The following is a 15,622-nucleotide window of genomic DNA, read 5'->3' as shown; positions in this document are numbered from 1 at the left end:
TGTTAAACACACAACTATGTACAGTGCAGCAGTAATGTCTCGTAATGTAAAGTTCGGCGTGCTCCAGGCTGCGAGAGGGCGGTGGCCGCACAATCCATCCAGACACCCCGTCAACAAAGCCGTCTTCCTCGTCAAACATGAGTTCAATGGTCGAGGACTTCCAAATGTCCACCTCATCCAGCACACTCTCGCTTCCAGCAACTGTAATACAATCCATAAAGACAATAAGCAACCTGAAAAATACTCACATTGACAAAAAACGGATCTAATATAATAAATCTTACCCTTTTTCTTCTTGATCGACTCCGAGCTAAACTTCGCAGTTTCCGCCTGCGATGTAAGTTCAGGTTGTTTGTATCTGAAGCTGCGGCGTGTCGATTCATAATACGTCTTACAGGCAGCTGGAAAACAATTACATGAGACTGGTATTAATAAAAACAGTCACGGTAGAATTAAACAAGGAATGAGAAAAACAGAAGTTATACTTAAGTTACACACAATTTCGTCGTGATCAGCGGTTAAATCTGGACTCGCGGAAATCTCTCCAAGCAGATAAGAGCTCACGGCTTCGTTATGAGGCGAGGATAGTCTGTGTAAACAAAATGTGCAGTTTTAAGCTCGGATCTATTAACGCATCCATTTCCTTAACGTTATACAGCTGAATAAAAGCATATTCTTTAAATCGTAACGTTACATTACCCGTGCTGTGGTTCATAGCGCCTGCAGTTTGCCTCAGAGTTGTGAAGACGAAGACAACCTCCTGAAAATTAGTCGAAAAAGTTCGTCGCGTCCATGCAGAGATTGAGTTGAAGACGGTGTCCTGTCATTGTTGATCACGAAAAAGGAAAGCAGCAAAAAACATTAAAAAAAGTTTAAAGCTCATAAAGCGTTTCAACACGCCCTGTTTTCCGCTTCAACGCAGCAATTTTTTACGTGTTTCTTTTGTATGTGTAGACACGCACATTCTGGTCGTGTAACAGGCATACACACACAGTCGACACACAGTTTTAACATGTTAAGAAGACACATTTGAACGTGTTTCTTAACGCGCACATTCTGTACATGTCGAATATTTTTTTTTTTAAAGCAGACTTACCTTTAGATGTAGCCTAGGCTACGTATATTAATATAAGATATTAATTAATTGCTTAACTGACTACTGTGCTAGAGTAAAGTAGCCTAATGTTACAATGTATATTAAGTAAATGCTTAATATTATACAATTATTATAATTTATCTATATGGGTTATTGTTTGTTTTTTAAAGATAGGCTATATATAATTTCTAAAAGTATAGGCTAATTTACACAGCACATATTTATAACTGAAAACACACACACACACACAACTTTATTCACTTTCACATAATAATGTTTTTGTAATTTGGTGTTTAGTTTGTTGTATAGTTTGTTTATACTGTTCTGTCTCTGTTTTGTTTCCAGGAACATCTGATGAGTGCTATAATAAAATGACTTCATTATATTTAAAATATGTTTTGATATTCATTTTATTTATATTATTAATATTTTATTTACCCATAAACGTGTCTTTAGGAAGCCATAAGTTATAGAGACAAGAATAACTTTTGCCATTTAAATGCCACATTAATTTACTGAGGACCCATACAGCCAATGATCATGTGTGAAAACACTTGTACATAAATTGATCACTTAGAAATCAAAACTAAGGATTGAGAAAGAAAGAATATGCATACAACAAAATATATTGTTTCATAGCAGCTTCAGTAACAAGTTCAAAACAAATTCTGCTGTAAACCAGCTCTAACAATCCAATATAGTGTCAATATTCAGCTCAAGTGACTTCAGTGTTGATTCAGTTCAGTTGATTTCAGTTCAACTGTAAATTCCTCAGTTGTGCATATTTGTGTGTAGTTAGATATATGCAAAAACAACATTTTTGGAAGAGTTAAAATAGTTTTGCACAAAGTGTTGCTTTTGCAAGAGATGTCTGATGTTTTGTGTGTTTTGTGTGTAGAGTTACAAGAAATGGAGCCATATTTTCAGAAATTGTGTGTAAGCAATTAGATAAAACTGTAAGTGAATCCAGTTTATTTTAGTTCAGGACTCATAGTCCAGGTGTTAGTATCTGTGCTTAATCTTTGTTCCAGGCAACAATTTTTTAACTCACGATTAACTAGATTAAGGCCTACTCTTGGCATAATTTAAACCCTGTCCAGGAAACCACCTCTTGAAAATCTGCATTGATAATTCATAAAATGTGGTGTGAGCTCAATTTAAATGACAATTACAGAAAAACACAATCTGACTTAACTATAAACACACAAACTTGTACTTTTCACATTTATGATTAATAGCCATTTAAAAAAATCATTCACAGTGCAGGGTGGAAAAATTAATGTTGGTATGTAAACTGTATGCTTTACTTGATTTATTTGTGTGCTTTGGTTCATTGTCTTGTTGCATCACACAACCTCTCTAAAGGTTGAAGACATGAACTGCTGTCCTGTTTTTTTTTTTTTTTTTTTACATAACATTGGTTATTGCTAATGACATACAGAGTAATTAATCTACACTGTGAGCCCGGACAAGTTGAATCTACTTAAAAAATTGGAGCAAACTGGTTGCCCTAAAAATTTTGTAATGTGAACTAAAACGAGTACATTTAACTTAAATTTAAGTTAACATTTTAACTTAAACTTTAAACTTGTTTTAGTCAAAAAAATTCAGAACCTAGATAAAACTCCCCCTGCTGCTACTCTGATTTGCATTTGTGTAGCTCACAGCATGTTCATTTACATGATAAAGCCTCCCCTAGAATTAAGGGGAGGGGGGGGGGGTCATGGGGGGACAACTGCCAAGCAAGACCCACGTCAATTTCCGACAATTTACGGCAGTTTTCGGTGTTGCCTGCAAATTGCCATGCACAGTCGTAAACCTGAAGTTTCACGGCAATCTACAGTGTCACATACTGACGAAAATCCCACTTTTCATGCAGTGTATGTATTGACCATCGACAGCCCATGATGTCATCAATGTGCGACCAGGATGTATATAAGGGCACCTTGCAAACATGACACTATCTTTTTCATCTTCAGGGACTGTTCTGTCTGAAATGGAGTTAACTCAAAGTAGTTAAGGTAATCCAAATTCATTATTTGATGCAAACGAAGCAGTGTGTTTACTGCCTGGAATCAAGAGCATGCACAGTCAGCTCTTATGGAGTTGTTTGTGTGAAATGTGAGTGTTTTTCAATCTGAGATCGCTCCGCTCTCGTCTGGCTCTCTTCTTAAGGGAAGAGGGTTTGGCATCTGGGACTGGTGATGCGGTCCCGCCCATGCCGAGGCTGAGCATTATCGGTTTTCTCAGATGGAGCTTGCCGATCGACGCGAGAGGGTGTATTCCCCTCAGGCGATCTGGCGGCTGACGAAACTTATCAGCAAGTGCTCTTAGGGATGGCTGGTGAGAGTGGTATATAAATCCTGAATCCTCTCAGCCACCCTGCCCATGTATGCTGAGCTGATGGATGTTATGAACGCGCTGCAGGCAGGCTGCAGCTGCCATGTTGGCACATTAGAGGAGAGATCGCTCGTGATAGAGTGAACGATCGATTTCTCCCCGGCCATAAAACCATCGGCTCAGGTGAGCCTTCCATTCCTTCCTGATCTTCTTACAGAGATCGAGGGGGCATGGAAGAACCCATATTTGACCTTGTAACAGTAATGATTCAATCAGTCATGTGGCAGGATAGACCAAAGTCTGAACACCTCACAGCCCTCGTGACTTGTCTAATCAAATCATACTTAAACAAAGGGCCTGTGTGTTACGCTGATTAGATCCGAACCGCATCATGTAGCCGCAAGAGATTGGAGAGTCGAACTCTTTGGGCGTCGGCCTTCCCCTCTATAAAAACTGGAACCGACCGTCAGCTCTTTGCATTCTCGCCACCACAAGGAACGGACCTCTTGGCCTTTAGCCATGGAGGGGAAGACCATCCCTGGTCTTCCCAACCCTGAGAGAAGGCCTCTCCGCACGGAGAGAGAAACCGGCAGACTTCTGGAGTGACTTTCCTAAACTTCAAAGAAGTTCACCTGGGACTCACAAATCCTTAGCGAACTTCCCCGACGATTCGAACTCAGACACTTACACAAGAAGCCGTAGTAATGCAAGTATTCTATTTCACAATCAAACTGCTTGAAAAACGTTGTCTGAATTATGAATTTATATGAATTTCTTGTGGGCTCTTGGGAAAAGACTGAAGCTGTCTCTCCCTCTCTGTCTGTCTGTCTGTCTGTCTGTCTGTCTCTCTCTCTCTCTCTCTCTCTCTCTCTCTCTCTCTCTCTCTCTCTCTCTCTCTCTCGTTAATTCTTCTTCCCTTTTTATTACTCGTTAAGTTTCATGTTTCCTTGTTTGTACCATATTGTTTGTTTTCTCCTACATATATATGCATATTTCCCCGTATGAATCGTAGCTTTGTAAACTGTAGTTGTTTTATTAAAACCCAATGATTGCATTAAATTGAATCTGTATTGTTTTGCTCACAAATCTCGAAGTCACTGAAGCGTAAGATCTAAGCTACCCATTTAAGCTTGATTTTCATGTAGTACTACTTCAGTAGTGCAGATCGTACAAACATAAGAGATATTATTTGTCCTGATCAAACAGATCAATGTTTCTTAAGGTTTGTAAGATTGATAATTGATGAAGAAATCAATTTGGATAAAGGTTACTTTTAAATGATTAAAGGTTCCGTTATACGTAAATTTTGTCTGTACAACAAGCAAATAATATTCATAGACTCATGAATATTAATACCATTTGAGTTAATTATTCCCCAAAACTCATTGTTGCTACAGTGGTGGAGAATTATTGTGGCAGTTTCAAACTTTGTTTTTGTGAGTGTAATGAGATTAGGTGATTGACAGCCGGATTTGCCTATCAGCAATCAGTATCCGTGATATAAGGGCTGATTTGTTGTTGGCCGTGGTGCGTCACGTCCGACTTTCCCCTTTTGTGCCCGTGTTTACGGTGGTTACAGGTAAGCGTGCAGTGCTGTAATGGGAGTAATTTTAAAACGGGTTGGTCTGTTAAAGCATTTTTTTCGTAATGTTACAGTGTCGTTTGTCCGGGTGTCAGTGTGTTTCCGGCGCTGCTTTAGTGGGTCTAGTGACCGATTGCCTCTCAGGTATGTGTGTGTGCATTTGAATGAACGCATATTGCACTATCGTTGTTGTGCTGTTGACATTACCGCATGCTGTCTAGGTATGGTTTCCTGTACCCCATTGTGATCGCGGGGCTGATTAATAGACCTGTGCCTGTATATTTACTATTGTGGTGACACCTTGACGGTAAGTGTTTAAATGTAATTAGAAAAATGTAAGTCATGAAGGGCAAGTTTCATTACTCGTAACGTCTTTCTTTGTGTTCGTTATAGGGTTCTCCCTCTCGTTCACTCTCTGTTCCTCCCGTAATTGTATCATATTATATCGGATTTGCTGTGTTGCTGCTGTCTTCCGCTTTGCGCTGCGGACGTTTGGCTCACATTCCTGCAGTCCTGCTGTCTATAGCCTACTGTTGTGCAGACGCCACAAGGGGGACTGTTCGTTTGGTTCCGACTGTGTAGTGGCTGCTTTTGGTTTGAGATCAGCCTGGAGAATATGACGATCTCCTCTTATTGAGGGAAAATAATTGTTCCTTTTTGTTTCTTTTCTTTTGATTAGTTTCTGTTTCCTTTATATTTTTTTGTGGGTGATTTTTCTTTTGCAGACAACACAGAAATATTGTGTTTATTTTTTGTGTTATTTTTCCTTTATTGACGCAACTTGATTTGTTTTCTGTTTACATCTGACTTCAAGTTGCTTTTGTAATTTCTCTTGAATTTATTTGATTCCTTTAGTGTTTTTCTTTGGTTCATGTGATATTAATACTTTTGTTTTTGCTTCATCAGTTATTATCATTTGTTTATATTGTATGTGGAGCTAATTGTGTTTACTTGTGAATTTGTTATAGTTATTTACTATTTTTGTTTGTCTGCAGGAGCTGGGGGTCCCACGGGTGAACGGATCTTCCTTCTGGTGGTGGGTCCTTATTGCGTGCTGTGTACCACTTCGAGTGTGTGGTAGTGTGTGATCTGAGTGCACCTTGGTGTATGTGCATGAAAGTGTGCTCTTGTACAACCAGACCTCATTTTGTTCCCGCTGGATGGGAGCCTCAGCCCTGCTGATATTTACTTTATTTTGTTTTCATATTTAAAATTGATTTTGTCATTGCCCACATTTATTCTTTTTGTAATGTTGCTTTCCTCCATTTAAAGTGGGGTCTCATGCTGTTTCTCTGACCTTTTAGTGTCTACTTTTAAAAACATTTTTGCATTAATAAATATTTTGTATTTTTTATACTCCACCCACTTCTCCTGCTTACTTCTATGAGGGAACCGAACCTGTGTGCTTAATGTACTCCATTTTTGGGTTTTGAGCATTGTTCCCTAGAGTTAAATTCTAGGGTGGCGTAGTCGGATTTCTTTACTGGTAAAAGGTTGGTTTCTTAATTGTACCGCTCCGTCACATTCTGGCGCAGTCGGCAGGATTCCCTCTTATTTAGTGCAGAGACGTGGATGTTGGTTTGTTTGGGTATTTGTTCTGTTCTTTTTTTTTCTTTTGTGTTTTTTTTTAAGGAACCAGACGGTAGCAGTCCCTTGCTGTGGTGGATTGGCACAAGTAAAATTCAGTTTACATATTCGTGGTAAGTGCTTGCGCATCTACAGTTATGGAGGATGAAATGCGTGAGCTAAGAGAGTTGGTAGCTCAATTAAAGTCAGATAATGAACGACTGAGACAAGAGCAAGTGTCTGTTGCGCAGCCGGGCCCATCTAATGTTTCTATTCCTGCAGTTCCGCCTCCCCCACTCGTTGATGCCGGTGCATCGACCGTGGAACGGTTTGTATTTGTTCCTCGAGATCGTAAATGCCCAAAGTTTAGTGGTCGGTTGGGCATTGGCGTCGACGAGTGGGTAGAGGAGGCTCAGGCTTGTATACGGCTTCGTCGTCTGTCTACGGCTGATCAGGCATTTTTCTTGGTTGATCATCTGGAGGGAGAGGCGAGGGAGGAAATTCGTTATCGGTCGATGGACGAGAGGGAGGACCCGAAACAAATCATTCGAGTGTTGCGTGAATTATACGGGTGCACAAAGTCTTACGTAGCGCTTCAAGAGTCGTTCTTTTCCAGAAGACAACAGGAGGGGGAAACTTTGGTAGAGTTTTCTTTGGCCCTGATGAGTCTTCTGGAGAAGGTTAAAAATCAATCCCCTCATGGCATCCCTAATGGTGAAATTTTGATAAGAGATCAGTTTGTCGAATATGTTAATGATTGTGCCCTTCGACGTGAGCTGAAGCAGTTAGTGCGACGTCAACCCACTGTCACGTTATTTGATGTCCGCAGCGAAGCCCTTCGTTGGGAAAGAGAGGGTATGCCTGGGGGGGCGCGTGGTCGAAGTCAGTCTGTTCCATCTGCGTATGGCATTCAATATGGGGTACAGGGACATCAGAACCTTAGTGGTGGCAGTAGGAGCGGTGGTTCAGCAGTGTCAGAAATGAGTGAACTTCGGGACATGCTGCGGAAGCAGCAACAACAATTAAATCAGTTAACTCAAAGTATGGCTCAGCTTCAAAATCCTCAGTCACATCTACGACCATCTAGGGCTAATTTAATTTGTAGAAGGTGTCAGAAACCTGGCCATTTTGCTAGAGATTGCGAGGGAGAGCGGATGCTCGTCCGTCCACCGTCGACTCGTGTGAATTCGGCTTTAATGAGGGGTGAGCAGCCGTCGGAAAACTAGTTCCCACCGAGTTGCAGGGCCGCAACTTGGTTGGGAAAAGGATAGGCTCAAATGTCACTGGCATTGATTTTATGTCACGTTTCATGTCTTCTTGTCCACAGCTCGTTGTATCTATGGGTGGGGTTCAGGTACCTTGCCTGGTGGACACTGGTTCAATGGTGTCCACTATGACAGAGAGTTACTTTATGACCAGTTTTGGGTTGTGGGGTCAGGAACAGCTTAGATCGTGTAATTGGCTACAGCTTCAAGCTGCAAACGGCCTCGCGATTCCCTATATTGGTTATTTGGAATTGGACGTGGAGCTTTGTGGGCGAGAAGTTTTAGGCTGTGGCGTGTTGGTGGTCAGAGATCCTCCTGGTGGTGTGTGTGCGCAAGTTCCTGGGGTGTTAGGCATGAACGTCCTCAGCCGCTGCTACCAGGAGCTCTTTGGCCAGCATGGTACAGCTCTTTTCGATTTACCGGTGGTGTCACAAGCCCCCAGTTTTGTTTTTCAGGCATTACAACATTGCCACCAGGTTGACGCTCAGCCAGCTGTGGGTTGTGAGGGGCGAGTCAAAGCGCGTGGACGTCGGGCGTGTCGCATCACGGGTGGCACCATGAAGTTTGTTGCTGCAACCTGTTCTGTGCAATATTCGAGTGGTACTGTATTGTTTGAACCACCTACTTCTGGTCTACCGGCAGGTTTGTTGGCCTCTCCTGCTCTTCTGAGGGTGGACAGTGGTACCGTCTATGTGCCAATAGTAAATGTTGGTATTATGGACGTAGTGCTGTATGCCAGCACTGTTATTGGCACTGTGAACGAGGTAGATGTGGTTAGTTTACCCCCAGAAGTTGTAGAAGTTAAGACCGCTACGGCTAAGGTGAGTACACAGGTTGTGCAGGGCTCTCCTACTGTACAGGAACAGATAGCTGCGTTAGATCTATCGGTATTGTCGGAGGAAGAACAGGGTAAGGTCAGAGTATTGTTGGAGAAGTATTTACCCGTGTTCTCTACACACGATGGGGACTTGGGATGCACAAACCTGATTTCCCACGACATCCCCTTGTTGGACGACATCCCTGTCAGGCAGCGGTTCAGGCGCATTCCTCCATCGGAGTATGATGTGGTAAAGGCACATATCAATCAGTTATTGGAATCCCAGGTAATAAGAGAGAGCTGCAGTCCTTATGCTTCACCCATCGTGTTGGTCAAAAAGAAGGACGGTAGTCTGCGTATGTGTGTAGACTACCGTCGCTTGAATTCAAAAACTAGGAAGGATGCGTTCCCTCTACCACGTATTGAGGAGACTTTGGACTCGCTGGCTGGGGCCCGTTGGTTTTCTACCATGGACCTGGCCAGCGGGTACAATCAAGTACCTGTAGCTGAGGGGGACAAACCCAAGACTGCTTTTTGCACCCCATTTGGCCTCTTCGAGTGGAACAGAATGCCCTTTGGGTTATGCAACGCCCCAAGCACCTTCCAACGTTTGATGGAACGGTTGTTTGGGGATCAGCAATGCCAGTCCCTCCTCTTGTATCTTGATGATATAATTGTCTTCTCCTCCTCCATAGACCAACATCTTGTTCGGATGGAGGTTGTCTTGAACCGCTTGCAGAGAGAAGGCCTGAAGGCCAAATTGTCCAAGTGTGCCTTCTTTCAGAAGAAAGTCCATTATTTGGGGCATGTCATCTCTTCTGAGGGTGTTTCTACTGACCCAGGTAAAGTGGAGGCAGTTACACAATGGCCTCAGCCTGCTAATGTCTCAGAGTTGCGCTCCTTTTTGAGGTTTGCTAGCTACTACCGGCGCTTTGTGGAGGGGTTTGCCAAATTGGCTGCCCCTCTTCACAGGTTGGTGGCTCAGCTGGCAGGCCCAAAACATGTAAAGCGCAGTGCTCAGGAGTTTGCTGAAGCCTGGTCTGCGGAATGTCAGTGTGGCTTTGAGGGGTTGAAAGGTAAATTGACCACAGCCCCAGTACTTGCCTATGCTGACTTCTCACTACCGTTTATTTTAGAGGTAGATGCCAGTCATGGGGGACTAGGGGCAGTCCTTTCACAGGAGCAGCGAGGTAAAGTGCGCCCTATAGCGTATGGCAGTCGCAGTCTTAGGCCCACTGAGCGCAATACATCTAACTACAGTTCTATGAAACTGGAGTTTTTAGCGCTCAAGTGGGCCATGACTGAAAAATTTAGGGAGTACTTGCTGGGCCAAAAATGTGTGGTATTTACTGACAACAACCCCCTTAGCTACCTGACTTCCGCAAAGTTGGGCGCCATGGAGCAGCGTTGGGCTGCCCAAGTGGCAGCGTTCGACTTTGAGGTCAAATATAGGTCAGGGAAAAGCAATCGTAATGCTGATGCCTTGTCACGACAAAGCTTTTTGGGTACAGAAATAGTGCAAGAGTTGTGTCCAGGTGTGGTTGTTCCTGTGGCGTTACAGCGAGCTGCCCGAGTTGAACAGGTGGCCCAGGTAAATCGGGTTACCTCCTTTCCTTGTTCCTCACTTAGTGACATGGGTGCTCAGCAGGTAATGGACTCCGTCATAGGGGAGTTGCTGGTGTTTTGGAGGCGTAAGTTGCCCCCAACTCCTGAAGAACGTAGGAAACTTTCAAAGTCTGTAGTTATCCTACTTCGGCAGTGGGACCGCCTGGTCGAGACTGATGGTGTGCTCTATCGGCGTGTGTTTCGCCCAGACGGTGGTGAGGAGGTCTTCCAGGTGTTATTGCCAGCAGTCATGAAACACGAAGTCCTGACCCAGCTTCACCAACAGCATGGGCATCAGGGGGTGGAGCGTACATCCCATCTCGTGCGGCAGCGATGCTACTGGCCTGGGATGTCTGCGGACATTGCCCGCTGGTGCCAGGAGTGCGAGCGGTGCCAGTGTGCTAAAGGTGTCCCCACTGCTTCTGGTAGCTTTATGGGACACTTGCTAGCTGCCCGTCCTAATGAAGTTTTGGCTTTGGACTTCACTGTGCTAGAGCCCTCAAGGTCCGGGCTTGAGAACGTGTTAGTGATGACTGATATTTTTACAAAATACACCTTGGCCATACCCACTAGAGACCAACGGGCAGAGACCGTAGCTCAGGTTCTGGTGGTAGAGTGGTTTTGCAAATTTGGTGTGCCAGGTCGTGTCCACTCTGACCAAGGCCGTAATTTCGAATCCACTCTCATCCAGCAACTTTGTAGTTTGTATGGGGTTGAGAAGTCACGGACCACCCCATATCACCCGGCTGGAAACGGTCAATGCGAACGCTTCAATAGGACGTTGCATGACTTGTTGCGTACCCTGCCGCTTGCTAAAAAGCGTGATTGGCCGCTCTGTCTCCCCCAGGTACTCTTCGCTTATAACACCACCCCTCATCAGTCAACTGGGGAATCTCCGCATTTTTTAATGTTTGGGCAGGAGCCCAGACTCCCTGTTGATTTCCTGTTGGGCAGAGTTCAAGAGCCATTGGCGGGCAGTGTTCATAGATGGATTCTGGAGCAGCAGGGTCGGTTGCAAGTGGCTTTCAAGGGTGCCCGGGAACGGTTGGGTTCCGCAGCCGATAGGCGAAAGGCCCGGCATGACCTGCAGGTAAAGGAAGCACCACTGAAGGAGGGTCAGCTGGTATACCTCCGCGATCATAGCGTGAGGGGTAGACACAAAATCCAGGACCTGTGGAGCTCAGTGGTGTACCAGGTCCTTAGGGCACCTAAGGGGAGCGGGCCGGTATACACCATTGCTCCCACCACAGACTTGGGTAAAGTAAAGCATGTGCACCGATCTCTGCTGAAGGCTTTGATCGGCCAGGATCTATCTCCTGAATTATCTGACCCTTTGGCTATTGAACCTCTGCAACCCCTGGAAGAGGAGCATGATTATGAGGAGGATTTGTTTGTCTTGGTGCCAGAGACACCACAAGATAGAGGTCGGTTGCGGCCACAGGATACTGTTGTTCACTCTGTCCCTCAGACATCTGGTGGTGCGCTATCTGTAGAAGCCTGTAGGTTAACAGATGGTCCGGAGGTTGAGGTGGGTTTGCAGCCGGTTGCATTGCCTCCAAATCCATTGGAGGTGGTTGAGAGTGGAGTGAGAAGAACTGGGAGGAGAACTGCTGGTCACCACCCTAACATGCACCACCTCCCTCGAGCAGTAGGTGCTGGTTCAGTGTCTCGCATAGTTGGTAGTACAGTTGGTACCCTGTTTCGGCCGTGGAATTAAGTTCTGAAGGTGGCTGCAGTGTAGGTCACCGTCGGGGCGACGTTGCAGAAACTGGGGGTGGAATGTAATGAGATTAGGTGATTGACAGCCGGATTTGCCTATCAGCAATCAGTATCCGTGATATAAGGGCTGATTTGTTGTTGGCCGTGGTGCGTCACGTCCGACTTTCCCCTTTTGTGCCCGTGTTTACGGTGGTTACAGGTAAGCGTGCAGTGCTGTAATGGGAGTAATTTTAAAACTGGTTGGTCTGTTAAAGCATTTTTTTCGTAATGTTACAGTGTCGTTTGTCCGGGTGTCAGTGTGTTTCCGGCGCTGCTTTAGTGGGTCTAGTGACCGATTGCCTCTCAGGTATGTGTGTGTGCATTTGAATGAACGCATATTGCACTATCGTTGTTGTGCTGTTGACATTACCGCATGCTGTCTAGGTATGGTTTCCTGTACCCCATTGTGATCGCGGGGCTGATTAATAGACCTGTGCCTGTATATTTACTATTGTGGTGACACCTTGACGGTAAGTGTTTAAATGTAATTAGAAAAATGTAAGTCATGAAGGGCAAGTTTCATTACTCGTAACGTCTTTCTTTGTGTTCGTTATAGGGTTCTCCCTCTCGTTCACTCTCTGTTCCTCCCGTAATTGTATCATATTATATCGGATTTGCTGTGTTGCTGCTGTCTTCCGCTTTGCGCTGCGGACGTTTGGGTCACATTCCTGCAGTCCTGCTGTCTATAGCCTACTGTTGTGCAGACGCCACAAGGGGGACTGTTCGTTTGGTTCCGACTGTGTAGTGGCTGCTTTTGGTTTGAGATCAGCCTGGAGAATATGACGATCTCCTCTTATTGAGGGAAAATAATTGTTCCTTTTTGTTTCTTTTCTTTTGATTAGTTTCTGTTTCCTTTATATTTTTTTGTGGGTGATTTTTCTTTTGCAGACAACACAGAAATATTGTGTTTATTTTTTGTGTTATTTTTCCTTTATTGACGCAACTTGATTTGTTTTCTGTTTACATCTGACTTCAAGTTGCTTTTGTAATTTCTCTTGAATTTATTTGATTCCTTTAGTGTTTTTCTTTGGTTCATGTGATATTAATACTTTTGTTTTTGCTTCATCAGTTATTATCATTTGTTTATATTGTATGTGGAGCTAATTGTGTTTACTTGTGAATTTGTTATAGTTATTTACTATTTTTGTTTGTCTGCAGGAGCTGGGGGTCCCACGGGTGAACGGATCTTCCTTCTGGTGGTGGGTCCTTATTGCGTGCTGTGTACCACTTCGAGTGTGTGGTAGTGTGTGATCTGAGTGCACCTTGGTGTATGTGCGTGAAAGTGTGCTCTTGTACAACCAGACCTCATTTTGTTCCCGCTGGATGGGAGCCTCAGCCCTGCTGATATTTACTTTATTTTGTTTTCATATTTAAAATTGATTTTGTCATTGCCCACATTTATTCTTTTTGTAATGTTGCTTTCCTCCATTTAAAGTGGGGTCTCATGCTGTTTCTCTGACCTTTTAGTGTCTACTTTTAAAAACATTTTTGCATTAATAAATATTTTGTATTTTTTATACCCCACCCACTTCTCCTGCTTACTTCTATGAGGGAACCGAACCTGTGTGCTTAATGTACTCCATTTTTGGGTTTTGAGCATTGTTCCCTAGAGTTAAATTCTAGGGTGGCGTAGTCGGATTTCTTTACTGGTAAAAGGTTGGTTTCTTAATTGTACCGCTCCGTCACATTCGCAATAATAATATTCATATTCATGTGTATTTTTGGGTATTAATATTATGCACGCGCGTTTTCGTTCGTTTGTTCGAACTGTGAGACAAATCGCTCAAAGCGAACTCACTCACTGACTAGGCACAACGCCGAGCTCAGCTTAAGCATATTAACAGATGCTAATTTAGCAATATTAGATGTCCTGCAGAGATAAAGAAATCTCTGTACAGTCCGTACATGCGTAATATTGTTTTATCCCGCTTGACTTGAACGAAGAAATCTTCTTTCAAGCGGAAGATTGAAATAGAGCGAGTTTCCTCTCTTCAATAATAGGCCTAATATAATATTAAATCGTTAAGATAAACGATAACTCCTGGTTTAACATTGGATTAGCTACCCAAATCGGAGACCTAAAACATTTGACTCATAAATGCTGACTAACCGTCAGCCAGTTTGATAAATGTCTATTGGAGTTCTTTTAAATGTGACGTAAGCAGATGTTTATTCCTGTATCCACATTTTCTTGTGCAGCGAATGAATCCTGCCAATTTGTTTGTGCCAATATATCACGAAAAGATCCGACTTGGTCTAAAAAAGTAATTGTGATTTGTGTTAATCCTGTGTGCAGCCATCATTTGATTTTTGGTCTTCAAGTCACACGAGCAGGTGCAACTCTGCGTGCTAGACACCAGAGGGCGCGACCTAACAGCTCTCGAATTACACTTCACCAAAACTTTATCCCGAGCGGGCGCAACAGCGCCATCTGGTGAGCGTTCCTCCTAACTAACTCTAGTCTGGGTGGACTCGACTGCGCCATCTCGTGGGCATTTTCGGATAGTTCTACTCTCCGCTATAAATTTTGTTTTAACAAACTTAATTTCCTTCCTAAGAAGAGCATGTGAATTGTTTATTGATTACTTATAGAAAGGTTTTCATTTATGCAATTTTACTAGCATTAGGCAGCAACCAGGTCTCCGTTCTCGCTGATTAAACACACTTATTTGAATTTGAGTTTAAAAGGAAAAATGAATTTCCTCTAACTTAAATTGAAATTAGGTTCTTAAAGATACTGACAGTCCACTTGGAAGGAAGGACGCCACCGTGTGGCCGTACCCTGCTAAGTCAGCTTACAGCTCTCTCTCTCTCTTTTCCCACTTCCTTTTCACCTGCAACCATAAATCACTTGATCCGGTAAACAAGCGAGTCTTAATTCATTTTTGATTTCACCTGTTTACCCTCTTTGTGTATTTATTGTAGGGCTCACAAGCATCGGTGGTGAATTGAGAATCGTCTCAACGTGGTCTCCACGAGCAAGGTTGTCCAACCGACGTGACCTGCACCGGCTGTGTGTGAATCTCGGTTTCTTTTACCTCTGTCCGCCGTTGCGGCCCGCAGTGGCGACATCAGCAATTTGACACTCCAAAGCCAGTCAACCAGTTCAGCTGACACACACAAGGCAATGTCTGGCACCTGTATCTAAACCATGGCTTAATAGGGAGCCACTCTTGAAAAAGAGGGTTCTAGGGAACGTGCCAACTTTGCTGTGCTGGCTGGCGGTTGACGGGTGGGTGCTGTCAGGTTGTGTTTAAAGTCTAAACTGTTTGAGTGGGCGTAACGCGATACAGAGTAACGAAGGACCGAGGACACGGCAGTTGGGTGTTTGGGAACGCCCGGAAGGCCGACTGCGCCGCTGGTTTTCCACCTGAGCGACCTCAATTCGCCCCGGATAAACTAAATGTGATAAAACCCACATTATAAGCCGAATATTAGATGCTCCCCCGAGTGTAGCCTAAACGTTTGGCCCACCTTTCCTCTCTAAGCCGCACCCTCTTCCTAGGCTTCCTAACCCGATAGCCACACATGCTGTAGGCCCCAGAAACTCTCACGAAAGGTAGCAGGCTTAGCCCCTTTAGTGTTTCTCTAAC

General features: G+C 43.9%; 1 long non-coding RNA gene across 1 annotated transcript; it reads left to right on the top strand.

Moving 5' to 3' along the window:
* Window positions 1-6,010: 6,010 nt before the first annotated feature.
* LOC307137454 lies at window positions 6,011-13,473 on the top strand. The gene is made up of 3 exons (XR_013817915.1): window positions 6,011-6,054; window positions 6,651-6,718; window positions 13,188-13,473. It is a non-coding gene; the product is annotated as an uncharacterized lncRNA (long non-coding RNA).
* Window positions 13,474-15,622: the final 2,149 nt, after the last annotated feature.

The sequence above is a fragment of the Gobio gobio genome (assembly GCF_949357685.1).
Source record: "Gobio gobio genome assembly, chromosome: 1".
NCBI lineage: Eukaryota > Metazoa > Chordata > Actinopteri > Cypriniformes > Gobionidae > Gobio > Gobio gobio.
This window is presented reverse-complemented; position numbering and strand designations above follow the sequence as displayed.